This window comes from Cyprinodon tularosa, unplaced genomic scaffold, assembly GCF_016077235.1.
Source record: "Cyprinodon tularosa strain WSP-4 unplaced genomic scaffold, ASM1607723v1 ctg654, whole genome shotgun sequence".
Lineage (NCBI taxonomy): Eukaryota > Metazoa > Chordata > Actinopteri > Cyprinodontiformes > Cyprinodontidae > Cyprinodon > Cyprinodon tularosa.
The window spans coordinates 310,549-324,338 of record NW_024039401.1 but is presented as its reverse complement, the minus strand read 5'-3'; the positions used below and the strand labels follow the sequence as shown (position 1 = coordinate 324,338).

General features: G+C 36.7%; 1 protein-coding gene across 4 annotated transcripts in view; it reads right to left on the bottom strand.

Annotated features, from left to right (window-relative positions):
• Positions 1 to 13,790, bottom strand: part of LOC119799214 (alpha-1,3-mannosyl-glycoprotein 4-beta-N-acetylglucosaminyltransferase C-like) — an 88,429-nt gene that overhangs the window by 22,507 nt on the left and 52,132 nt on the right. Inside the window, exon 3 of one of the 4 annotated variants that reach the window (XM_038309026.1) lies at positions 9,938 to 10,094. The exons of 2 other annotated variants lie outside the window; for them this stretch is intronic. The gene's annotated coding sequence lies outside the window, so the exon portion shown is untranslated. Of the gene's footprint in view, positions 1 to 3,863; positions 3,950 to 9,937; positions 10,095 to 13,790 lie in introns of all 4 variants that reach the window. One more of the 4 variants, XM_038309025.1, reaches the window with a different exon arrangement.

The window sequence follows — 13,790 nt, the reverse complement described above, 5'->3', positions numbered from 1 at the left end:
ACTGAGCAGCTGGTAGCAACTGCAATAGCTGATAACAGAAATCAGATTATTTTAAGCAATACTAGTTTGAAGAGGTTTCTGTCTCTAATTTACCTCTCATACTTTACCTTGCAGCTGGGCTGAGTTCAGCCAGAGCAGTTTTAAGAGGCTAAAAAACTTATAACTTAAAGGAAAGGAAACCCAAGCTAGAGTATGAGATGTTCGGTGGACACTTTTTAAATGGTAGGTGTAGAATAGGATAGATATCATCTTTTATGTTCCACACATTCTGCTTCCCTGCTTCAGGCAAAGATTAGGTGCAGCACACAGAGGTCTGATAAACTTCTTTCTATCTGTGCAACGCTCAGCTCACTGACGTTTTTCACTTCTATTTTCCACCTCCTGTTGAAGAGCTGATCTATAAAACTTTGATCAGTAAAATACGTGAATATTCTCTATGCAGCAATTATTACATGTATTTATAACTAGGGCACTTACCTGTTGTTGTTGAATATGTAGAACAAATGTATTATTATTGTATCCTGAAATGTGTAAAAGTGTATACTACTGTATGTAAAATAAAGATCTAAATCTGCAGTCAAACTCCAGTCCTCCAGAGTCAGTGTTGTGGATCTACTCACTGCAACATTCATCAATCATGTATGGAGTAAATTATGTTCCATTATTGTTGCAAATAAAGAATACGTTACTTAATAGAAAAACATTAAAAACAATACACACTTTGTAAAATAAATGTGAAAAAAAATCAATAAATGAATCTTTGATAAATGTTTTAATATAAAATGGCTTTAAGAGTTTTGTTCTTTCCTAAGATTTTGTTTTTTCAAATGAAATTTCTTAAAAGATTTTTTTTACATTTTTAAGTTTTTTAAACAATTAGTTATTTTTACAGATATATTTTTTTTCAAAATTATGTTTTTACAAATTGCATACTTTTCAAATTACCTTTCACAGATCACAGTCTTCATTTCAAGCCAAATACAAAGGGTAACGCTTGACGCACACACTGACCAATAAAAATATTGCAATAACATCCAACAGACCAAGAGAAATCGTCTTCACTCCTCAACCCAAAGGAAAGAATGTAATATTTAAAACTCAATTTAAAAAATCTGATGAACAACTATAGAAAAAATAAACTAAAATATACAAAAAGACAAAAAAATTACATTTGAAAAACTTTGAAAAAAATATTTTAAAACTACAAAAGAGATGAAAATTTTTTCTCAAAAAGAATATGAAAAATTTATCAGAAAACTAAATCTGAAAAAACTGCAAAGCTCCTTTCAAATGTAAATGTAAGAAAACAGCATCAATGAATTCAAAAATTGGCCCAAAAACAACGGCAGCATAAAACGGGGAGTATTTAGTCTGATATTAGAGCAATTGATATCGACATTAAAGTAAAAGGTCTTAGTTTCTAGTCAGTTTCCATCACCTAGACCAGGCAGGTCTTCTGCAGAGATGGGAAGTAACGAAGTACAAATACTTCATTACTGTACTCAAGTAGATTTTTCTGATATTTTTACTTTACTTTACTACTTATTTTTATGGCGACTTTTTACTTCTACTCCTTACATTTTTACACAAATATCTGTACTTTCTACTAAAAAATTGGCTCGTTACTTTAGTTTTGAATCATTTCAATGGAGTTACCGTTATTATTTTTCACGTCATCAATACCAAATTCAATCTAATTGGATGGGAATCTACGTTGCATTTGACGCACCACTACAATATGAATCGACAGATTCGGCGGTATTCATTCGCAGCAAATCATTGCAGCTTGGTGGCGGTGGCGTTAGCATAGTAGTATGGACGACGAGATGATTGAAAATGAACACAACGGAGATCTAGTCCTATTGGCAGACATCCATTTAAAATGTAGGCAACGGCATGAAAAAAGTGGTTTCTATTTTTCTTTTATACTTTAAGTAAATTTACAAGCCTGTACTTTGTTACTTTTACTTGAGTAAATAAGTTTAATCAGTACTTCCACTTTTACCAGAGTATTTTTTAACACAAGTATCTGTACTTTTACTCAAGTACGGAAAGTGAGTACTTTTGCCATCTCTGGTCTTCTGGCCAAAGTCAACCCTGCATACCTGGAACCAAAACATGGAAACATAACATGAAGAAGCAGAAATTAGTTTTGTAACAGCACTGATAACTTAAAATTCCTTTAAAACAAGGTTAAAACCTATTTGTTTAGATCTGTCTTTGATTTTTCTAGTTAAACTTTTTAACCTATATGTATTTGAAATTAGTTGCTGTAAAATTGTTAAACGACAAAACAAGGAAACAAATCTTCTGGAGAGAAAGCTGGTTTAGGGTTTTCCAAATCTGTCAAAACAAAATACTACTGAGTGAATCTTAAATGTAAAAAATATTTATAGCCTAACATCACTTTCATTGTCTGTGTCTGTGCGATTTTTTTCAATCATTGCACGCAGCTGCTGCTCACACTGTACGACTAACCGCAGAGTTTAGTGGTACAGTGTGAGCTCACAGCTCACAATGTCTGTTCAGCCTGACGCTCTGATGCCATCTACCTGCTCATACTGTACTTTCAGAGCTACATTATTGTAAAAATCACAATATAAAATCTTTGTTAAAATATCGGAATAAATCGCACCACGACGCGAGTTGTGATATAGGCTACGTATCATATCACAGAATTCCTGCCAATTCCCACCCCTACTTAATACTGACAGTGGAAAATATAAATCTGCTGTTAAATGGTGAAAATAAGAAGATCACAAACAGTTAAATATATCAGTTCGGTGTAAAGTGCTCACAGAGGGCTAAGAGGAAGGAGTATTTTCTAGTATGTTAGTAGTATTTGAATTAGGACAATGCAAAAATATGAGCATTTCAGTTTAAAGCATCAAAGTAATTATGCCAGAATTAGCACAACAGCTAATTTGCACTGACTCTTCTAACACATGTAAGAATAGTGAACATTAAGGGAGACACTACGGGAGAAAACAGATGGATACAAACAGATAAGATGCCAATAACATAAAATCACAATAAGATTAGGTGAACAGACCCAATGAAACAGATCGATTGACCTGTGAACACATGTCTAGTTGGTTTTCAACCGATGTTTCAATTATATTTTAAAACTTATATAAGTTGCACAGCCGCTAACATGAGCTGGCAGTGTGTTCTGCAACTGTGCTCCTCTAATGGATACAACAATTTGGCCAAATTTGGTCCTGCACTGCTGAACATTACAGTCTCTGGTAAAAGCCTTGCTGTTTATTCTAGTAATGGTTCCTTTGCTTATAAAATCTATTAGAAGAGGAGGAGCAAGTCCATTTAAAACGTTAAAAACAAGACCTGCATCCAGAAATATCTCATGATGTTCAAATGTTGTACTTACTTACAGAGGTGTCAAGAAACGACGTACAAATACTTTGTTACTGAAGTACACTTTTTAAGTATCTAAACTTTACTCCATTATTTTTTTTCTTCTTACTTCTGACCTCGAAAACGTTGAAGACCCCTGCTTTAAGTAGTATTTGGAGACTTTCTCACTTTTACTTGACTTAAGAGGTCAAGTTGATACTTCAACTTTTTAAACAGCAGTATCTATACGTCTACTTAAGTAACAAATGTGTGTACTTTTGACACCACAGCTTACTTAATATGTTACAATAATGATAACATAGAGGCTTTTGTCAAGAACTTTCAGAGTTTTCTTGAGTAAGGATGGTTTAGATGTGTGCATTGATGGTGAAAAACATCTTCTGCCTCTATTTATCTGTTTACTACAGTGTGTTGAATCCATGAAAATTACAGGGGGGAATATAAAAAAAGTCTAATCCACCAAAACTTTTAGGACCCCCATGCAGTACCTCTGTGGACCCCGTAGGGGTCGCAGACCTCTTGTTGAAGACCTCCAGTTTAGAGCAAAAGATTTCTCTGTCTACTGAGGAGACATCTGTTGGTTTTAACAGGAAAATTACCCAATTAGAGGAAGTCAACCAACACTAAAAAGTATTAGTTAACTGTATAATAACAACTGGCTATCAGCAAAAAGTGCTAGGATAATGGCACAGAACAAGGTTTCTAGGAGTTGATTCTTCCACAACGGGAAAGGTTTGATTTAATGTTAAGAAAATATGGGCCTAAAAGCATCAAGCAATGGGTATAATTCACAAACATCAATAGTTTGACATCAAACCATTACTTACCTGCCACTATTATATAACTGCAATGTACTTTCTCTGTATTTTCTGTGCATATACTTTGCTCGTGTTCAGCACCTTCTTTGATGTTTTCCAACCTGCAGAAATGGAGCTGCAAGCAGCTCCTTAGACTTTCCACAGGGGCTCTAAACTGTTCATGTTTTAACAAATACTGAAGGCTTTAAGCGTTCTTTTCCATTTATAAATGAATAACGGCTCCAGATGTTTGCATGATAATGACTCTAAAAAGGCATCAGTAATGGTTTTTTTGTGTGTGTGTGTGAAAGTGCACCAGTTGTAGTTTTCTATCCGATCAACAATCTTTACAAAGCCTGACATGCCAATTCCAATTTTGTTCGACTTTTTTTTCTATAACAATTGTTATACAATGTGATAGGACATTTTAACCAATCTGACTATACTGTCTTTGTGAAGTCCCTTTAAGTGACATATGTTTTGCATTGGTGTTACATACCTAACCTGAAATGAAATTGAATTGTACTTTACACCTCAGACATTTAAATAGGAGGAGCTTCAGTTGCATGAAGCTGACATCCCACCCACATAAAAAAAAACTCTGTAAATAGACTGTATGGTTAGTGCTTCAACACCAAGGAAGTAAAAATCTCTTATAATTTTACACTTTGGAGGGAAAAAAGTGACATAAAAATACAAGACAGGGAGTAAAGAGTCCAAGTAAAACAGTTTTGAGCACCAAGATAAAATAAAATTGAATCATTTTGTTCATTATTTTAAAAAATTCTTTGGATTTCTTTTTATTTTCTTTTTCAGATTTAGCTTTATGTATTACATTCTTTTCAAAATTTACAGATCACATGTGCATCTCTTTAAGCCCAGATCAAATGTTCCGTCTCACATATTTTTTCAAGTTTCAATTTACAAAACTTGTTCTTCTAATGGAACTAAATTCACTCCATACAATTTATGTCTATTTACATCTGCACAATAAGTGGGAGCTGCCCTAGTTTCAGAAACGGAAAGACACAAGAGGACCGGCGTTTTTGAATAGATGTACTAACTGTTGGCAATACTATTTATTCAGCAGGAAGCACCTGGAGCCGGATGTCCACAGCTTGCACAAAGGCTACTGTTTGAAATTCAGCCTCTGTGTGAACACCAAAATAGTCACGCCTGTGGCTCATTTACTAACCCCGTCTAAGCTTCCTGTAATACAAATATTTAGGGCTATTATGGTCATAGCTAATCCATATGCAGCGAAGAATGATAATGACAAGAGCGTGCTCAAAAAGATGCAATTAATTTCCTAAAAAATGGCTCCTCTGCGCCTGTAATGAGATGCCAAATTAATAAGCTTGTGTGCTGAACAACAAAGCCATTTGGTAAACAGTGCTGTTCATTTGCCTGTTGACATCCAGACCGTGCATGAACCCAGAAGAACACTTGTGTTTGTGGGTGTGGCAGAAGAGCGGGCAGCAGGACAGGTTATGATGGATTGTTTGGAAAATAACACATCGGTGCTTTGCAGTTCATTTTTCTGCAACAATATTAATGACATGATCCCTTCAAATGCTGTTTTAGTGTGCTTGAAGGAAGGTGATACTCCTCAGTCTCTGGATCCAAGCCAGAAGTTTTCATGTACAGTTCTAATGACTGTGCACATCCAGAAGTAATTACCCTGATGTATGCAGATAGCTGATGTAATTTTTTAAATTTTATGATTGTAACAAGACCCTCAAAATACAGATTTTTTCTCTCTTTTATTTATCTTAAACAGTAGAAGATAGTCTGTCCTGTGTTTGTTATTTATTCTGCATGCAGCATTAGCTTGTCAACAGTTTGTAAAAAAGAAAAAAGTGCAGATGGACTGATTTGTACTCCACGAAACATGGATTTGGGCCGGATAATAAGGATTTGGGCCAGAAACACGTTTTGCTCTCCCTGATGGAAGTTTTAGCAGTAGAAAAAAAGAAATGATGAAACACAACTTGGCATTTTATCGATCTGTGGATATATGAAGGCAGCATGGGTGAGTTTTCTCTACAGAGTGACATCTATGATAAAAGTTGTAGCTTTTTTGTTGTTGTTTTTTTATCCCCATGTTGTAAAATGTGAGCTCTAAAGCAATGTGTATTAAGTCAATTACTGCTTTTTTTAAAGATCTCTAAATTTGATGATGAACATGAAGATAATAAAAAAAAAACATAATAAAAAATTATTTAGGTTCTGCTCTTGTGACCCTAAATCCCTGTGAAAACTTCGGGGGACATGATACACAGAACTCCTTAGCTATATACTAAGTACATTTACTTTCCTATAGTACTTAAAGGTATAATGGAGGATGTTCTTTTTCCAGGTGGATCAGGCCCTCTGACCATCATCAGTACGCATCGCGGGTGTCCTGCCCAAGGACACAACACTAGAACCAACAACCCTCTGATTGCAGGGCCCACTCCTGCATCTGACACCACTGTCGCCCCACTCAGTAAATTCACTCATAGATGCAGTTAGCCGTCGCTGATAAAATATTTACATTTATTTACAGTGGGTCTGATGTAAAGCGCTGATTGTCTCTTAAGAGAACTTCTCATCAAAATATATCTAAACATTATTTGCCAGATTTCATGTCTTTCTAAAAATATCTTAGATATGTAGATTTTTATTTAGAAGATGTATCCCCCCCAAAAAACTTTATTCATATTACGTATATTTTTTTTGTTTTGTTTGTTTTTTGTTTTGTATCTTTTCTTATTATGTTCCATAGGCCTTCAGGCTGATGTTTTTACTTGTAACATGTCATTTGAGACATACTTACAAGCTCGTCGAAAAGAAATCGGCACAACAATCTATTCTGAGATGTCTTGGGCATAAGAAAAGATAAGTGGACCACTTAAAGAAAGTAGACTGTCAGATAATTTGCTGCTATCTCCAAGGTAACGTTTGAAACAGCCCAACACCTGCAATTCCAATTTTATTTCAAAAGGTAAAATTGCGGGAAAATACTTAATGGTTCCCACCATTACTTCAGCTGAGAACAAAGACAATACAGATAAGAGTTTACCAGAATAACACTCCCTTGTACTTTTGCCAATTTGCTGCTTAAAATACTTAATAATGTGACATGTTTTTACATTACATAAAGAGTATACATCTATATGAATACATACAGGCAAAAATAAAACTCAGTTTTCACAATATCTAATGACAGTTATTCCAAGTCTGACTGAGGCAGTGAAATGCAATCTCTAGTGCAGAGTTAAAGTTCCAGACACTAAGGAAAATCTTAATAGAATTCACTCAAAGTACGCTATGAAATCACCAACCTCTAAACAACATTTCCTCCACAAGAAAGAAAATCTTCAGGCCTCTAGCTGGGAATTTTACCGTCTGTTTCTCTGCATCGTTCAATGTGTTTACTTATTTATTAAGTTAGAGGGGGTGGGGGTGCCTGAGGCTTTCTCAGACTACAGGAGGTAGACTCTTCCTCCTGCTGGATGACATGGCCAGGCCAGAATCGAAATGCATGCAAACATGTGCAGAAGCCTATCCTGAGGCAAGTATTTGTGAACAAAGCACGTTTGGTTGTTAGTAAATGGATGATCTAATAAAGAGACGAGGGATTGGATTACATATATTACCTCTTTTTTTTCTGTGTATGTGTTTCTCCTAAACGCGTGCAAAAAGCACAACTGTTCCTTGGATGTTCTTAAATAAGTATGGTTGAGATTCAAACGTGTACTCCTTTAACATGTATTGATTCAGCACCATCAGTTTAGCACCTGATGAGAATTGAAAGCAGAAAACAGGAATTTGTCTAAGACTTTTTTTTTTTCTCAAGGATTCAGGTTCTATGAGAAAAAGGAATTAGGGGAAGGAAAAAGAGTGATAAATATACTAACATTTTTGACAGCTGTATACATTTCCCTGGGCGGGGTTCTTTCTGCATGGAGTTTGCATGTTCTCCCTGTGCATGCATGGGTTCTCTCCAGTGACTCCAGCTTCCTCCCACAGTCCAAAAACATGACCGTTAGGTTAACTGGCATCTCTAAATTGTCCTTAGGTCTGTGTATGTGCGTGAGATTGGTTGTATGTCTTTTTGCATCTCTGTGATGTCCTGTGAAAGACGGAGGACCTGTCCAGGTTGCACCCCGCCAACCTAAGGAAGTAAGCAGGAGACTATGGATGGATGGATGGATGGATGGATGGATGGATGGATGGATGGATGGATGGATGGATGGATGGATGGATGGATGGATGGATGGATGGATGGATGGATGGATGGATGGATGGACTTGCTCTAGAAGTGTTTGATATATTTGCAAAAAAGAATACAGTGATTTTGTTTATGCATGTTCTAAATATGTAATAATTTCACCATGTTTTTTTCTCACCCCCCAAATCACAAGTCCACCCCCAGAGGGAAGTGCTGGCCCAGTGGTTAGGGCATTGCACTTTGAATCCAGAGGTTCCGATTTCGAGCCCCACTCCCACAGAGTCTGGGTCCCTGAATCTGATGCTTAACCCCATACTGCTCCCCGGGTGCCGCACAATGGCAGCCTACTGCTTACCAAAGATATGTGTTAAATGCAGAGTTCATTTTGTTGCTCTGTACTTGTGAGAGTGTAATGAAAATAAATAAAAAGCTGGAGCTGGAAAAAAATACAACTAAATATGAAATTTTAAAGCTTTTATATACCATTGAGATATTACCATTGAGGTTAAGCTGCTGATATTCACAGAAAGTCCAGCCTTGATGAAAGGCTGGACTTCACAAAAGGCATCCTCTGAATAAATTTAACAGTTCAAGAGTTCCTTCATTCAACCTTATTTATTACTGTAGATAAATATATTTTTGCAGCTGAGAAAAGCAAAAAGAAAAAGACTATTCGAACACCTTCTGCTTACATTTGTATTCAAAGTAAACATTATGCTTCAATTCTAAAATAAACATGAATATAACTGAACGCCACTCTTGGTTCAAGCTTAAGCTTAAACATTGACTGATCCTGAAGAATTCAAGTTCTTCAGCAAGGAAGGACTACCAAATACCTCAAAACAGTATGGACATCTAACCAACGGCTGAATTGTGGTCGCCATAATAAGTGTTAGATATCCAAACAGCTCTGGTATTTAAGAAGAAATTAGGACCAGGACAATTGAATTTTTGTGTGAGTAACTGGCTTAATGAAGAAAGTAGCCCCAGCGGCCTAAATGTTTTAATTGTACAAATTGCTGCACATTGAATAACAATTGCAAAGTACCTTAAGGCAATTCTTTATGCAGAGCAGAACTGTCATAATGCTGTCAGCATTAGAAATGAAACTGTATCTTTTGTCTACAGGAAATATCATATATATTTTTGTATCATATTTGGCTTCAACAATTGTTCCTGTATTGTTCACAATTCTATACAAGTAGTTTGTCAAATAAAGATTGTAAAATATCAGGGGTTTTTAGAAAAAAAGCAAAAATATAACTTATTGAGAAGATGGAGGACATTAGAGATGTTTTCCTTGAAACTAAGAGGCCACAGCAGAGCCGTTCCGCTGACGTCCCATCCCCAGGACTGCATTTTTTTTTTAACCAATCAAAGGAAGTATACTTCACTTTCTATGGGATCCTGGTAGTAAAAGGAAATACCCCAAGGAAATGTTCATCACATTCCACCTGGTGGAAACTCCAGAATTGCTACACTCCCACTTTGCTGGAGAAGTTGCCGCCTCCCATTCTTAAAGAAGTCTGGAGCTAAAAGCTAGCATCACCTGTTGCTGGTACCTCCAATTGCACTCTCTGCCTGTCGATCAAATGAAATAGCTCCTGGTTTTGTTCTAGCTGGACCTTTTCATCCGAGTTTTCTTTCTGCCCTCTGCTGAGCCAGTTCTGATTCCTGAACCGCTGCTGTTCTCTGCTGGTGAGCGGCTGCAAAACACAGGTAAGCTGTCAGTGATTGAAACCAGTTAAGATCTACAAAAACCCTGAGTTACTGCATGCTGGACTAGTGGTTAGGGAATAGAGCATGAAATTCCGAGGTTGTGAGTTCAAAACCCACTCCCGCAGACTGCCACTCTGGGTCTGTGAGCAAGACCTTTAACCCTGGATTGTTTCTTGGGCACCGTACAATGGCAGCCCACTGCTGCCCAATGGGATGGCTTAAATGCAGAGATCCATAAAATTCAATTATTATTATGAACTGAATTTTCAGAGTTCTTCTGATTGGCTGATTGGATGGAGGATCCAGACCAGAGTCTGATCTTTCAAAACTGTATCCTCCCGCATACGCAGAGTTTAGAACCGAGACTCTATCCTTTACCTTATTAATCATCATTATTTGTAGTTTTTCTCAGACAGGTTGTGACAGGTTGTTTTTGATTACCCTGGTTTATTTCATGGGTTTAGTTGCTTTTCTCTGCCTGAAAAGTTCAGGAAACCCCAGACACATGATTTAAACATATTAATTCTTAAAGATATACTTTGTTTACTTTTACTTTTTTCTATTGAACTGTATTTTCCATTTAAATCTGTGCAATAAAGCTTGGAAGTCTTCATTTTACTATAAAATTAAGTTTGGGGACAGTAAAGACATAGCATAGACAAGCATAGAAGAAGAAAATCTGCATTTTTCCACACAATTGAACTAAGTAAAGCATGAAGGTAGTTTTTTTTTTTTTTTTTTACTTCTCTACATATTTGGTCCAATAACTCAAGTCTTGTTATATTTGTATTTTCATGCCGTCTAATTGCTTAAAATCCCACTCTGACCTAATCGAATGGAAGCTAGATTGAAACATTCCACTTTGGAACAAATCTAGAATAAATCTCTAAACTGTGATTAGGCATAGTTTTTTTTTTTCAGAGGTACATGCACCAAAATCAGCTAGGATTAAAGAGTTTTAAGGCTCATTTAAATAAATTTTCAGATAAGATTCTAAAACAATCAAGTTGTAAATGAGCTTCAAGGAGATTCATCTGTACGTGTTTAGAGCAGTTGAATTCCTGTGACCCCTGAGCCGTTACTGATTCCACAGAAGGAAAAAACTAAAGCAAAGGCTGCTGAGTTGTATTGAATTGTTTTATCTGATTGGTTTCCGCACCAAATTTACCTAAGGTGACATCAAGAAATGCTGCATTTGTATCACTAATGTGATATTCCAGCACGGAGGCATTCAGTCTACTTTGTGTGTTGGCAATTTTTATTTCCTTATCTCTTTTTAATGGTATTGACTTGAATGATGGGATGCTACAGGCTGTGTATCCATAATGAGACTAACTAGAAGAATTATACTAATTTAAAGTTCATCTGCAGGTGAAGGAGTTCTACAATTATCTTTTTAATATCCTTTTAAAGTCAATTAGACTGCATCATTTTTGATGAAACCAGCCATTATCTCTTCACAAACCAGCATTCATATATTTTACTGATGCCAAATTATGCTGAAATCCACTTAAGGTTTTTACAAATTGCTCACATGTCATGCTGCAATCATACAGAGCAGAAGCAGAAATTAGAAAATATTAAATTTGGGTTTCAAATAACAGAAGGAAAAACAACAGAAAAAAAAATAAATAAATAATAGAAGTATAATAGATCTAATGAAACAAACTCTGATCCCTTGCTGTGTTTAACATGGGTGGATTTGAACCTCATTTAGAAGCATCTTACCATGACATGTTGTTTTAAAGGAGACAAACTATACTTATATATTTAATTTATGTTAAATGTGCGACTTGGATTGCTGATCCACACTGCAGGGACATCGGACTGTCATTCAGACTGAAGAAATGCCAAACGTGACAAAGACAGGGGCGGTAATCCACACAGAAGGATCACACTCCCAGAAGGAAGAATAGTGTTGAAATCTTCTTGATTTCTAATTCACAACCACTTCGTATAATACATTTCTTTTACTAGAATTGTACACCTGTTAGCTTACCGTATATTGGTAATTTGGAAATGAAAGGAGGCAAATTCCAAGTTTATTGTAAGTCCCTCATCCTACAGCAAGGATGACTTTTCCCAGAAGGAGCATGCTGTCATGCTTGACACATATTATGGGTCTCATGACATTGATTCTGCATACATAAAATGTATTTTATGTATGTGTATTTTAAATAAAACTGCTTGTATGAGTATCTATTATGCATGTGCACCTTTGTCAGTTATCTCACCTCATAAAAAAAAAAAACTGAAACATATTTAGCAGCCAATTGTCAAAATGCCATGTCGGCAAATAGTGGTCTAATAAAAAAATAGATTTTGTATTAGCTAGAAAGAAGAATCTATTTCCTTCGTTTTCGGTGGTGGTAAACATTTTGTTAACTGGGTGTATCTCATAAAGTAAAGTTACAGCTTTCAGAAGTTGTGTGGAAACAAACCGGTGTGTTGGGTCATCTTATGCCGTCCATTGATAAACGAGAAGGTCAATAGATGTTTTGCAAATACAGTTTCATTAAAATCATCCCGAATTCAAGCCATTGACCTCCTGATGAAACACAGTGACACACCACTGACTTAACTGGTGGAGCATTTGCTTGTGTGGCTTGTTATGGACACAGTTTAACTCATTAATCATTCATTGGGCAGAAGAGTGTCCGCTGAGAACTGATCCTTGGCATTTACACCGGAGGCAGACTACAGCAAACACATTTCTGAATGCTACTCTGTGGTCCACATATAATCATTTCTCCTGTTATTATGTTTCCTTCATTGGGGTGGGGTAGGAAGCAACAGGGAGAAGGGATATAACACTACCCAGGATTTGCCAATAAAATATTTCCTTCATAGAGAAAGCATCCTTTGCACTGGGAGGTGTCAAGCTCGTCTGAACTCGGATTTTTAATAACAAACAGTCTTGCTGTGAGGAGTCAACAATGCCCCAAGGTGAGAAGCCTGCTATTTGTCACACCAGACGTGCGACAATTTGCGGAATATGTACCATCTGCCTGCAGGGGTTATTGAGATCTCATACGAAATGAAACTGCCTGAGAGGGTAATACTGAAGTCATTACGCATTCTCAGAACCAGTCACCTCCTCGTGGCTCTGCAGGATCAGGGGAAATCTGTGGTGAGAAGACAGTGGAAAAAAGGCCATCAATCTGTACACACCTGTTTGTTTGTTTGTTTTTTGTTTGTTTGGTTGTTGTTTTTATTGGACGCCAGCATTGGGAAATGACACACTTAAATAAGCAAGAATCTATTGGGGGGGGGGGGGGGGGGGGGGGGTAGGATGTCCGTCTCCATGGTGACAAGTGGAATAGATAAATCAGGGAGAGCTCGGTGACACAACAGCACTGAGACGCCCAGAAGCTTTGTGACTCTGAAACAGTGCCTGCTGTGAAAGCATCCCACATTCCTTTTTTAAAAAGACTGAATGATTCAGAGATATGATCCTCACAGAAAGCGAAACCCTGATTCCCACAACAGCAGAGGCTGCCCTGTTTCAGATTGAAGTGTAATGGGGGTGAAAGACCGTTTTAAGCTGTGTGACCATGCACAGGAACATTCAACACACGATTTACACAAATAGGTCATTACCAGACCTAAGTAAAACCTTTGTACCTGAAAAGATAAGTCATGTATTCAATCCAGGTGTGTGGGACTTGGTAAACATCTAAAAG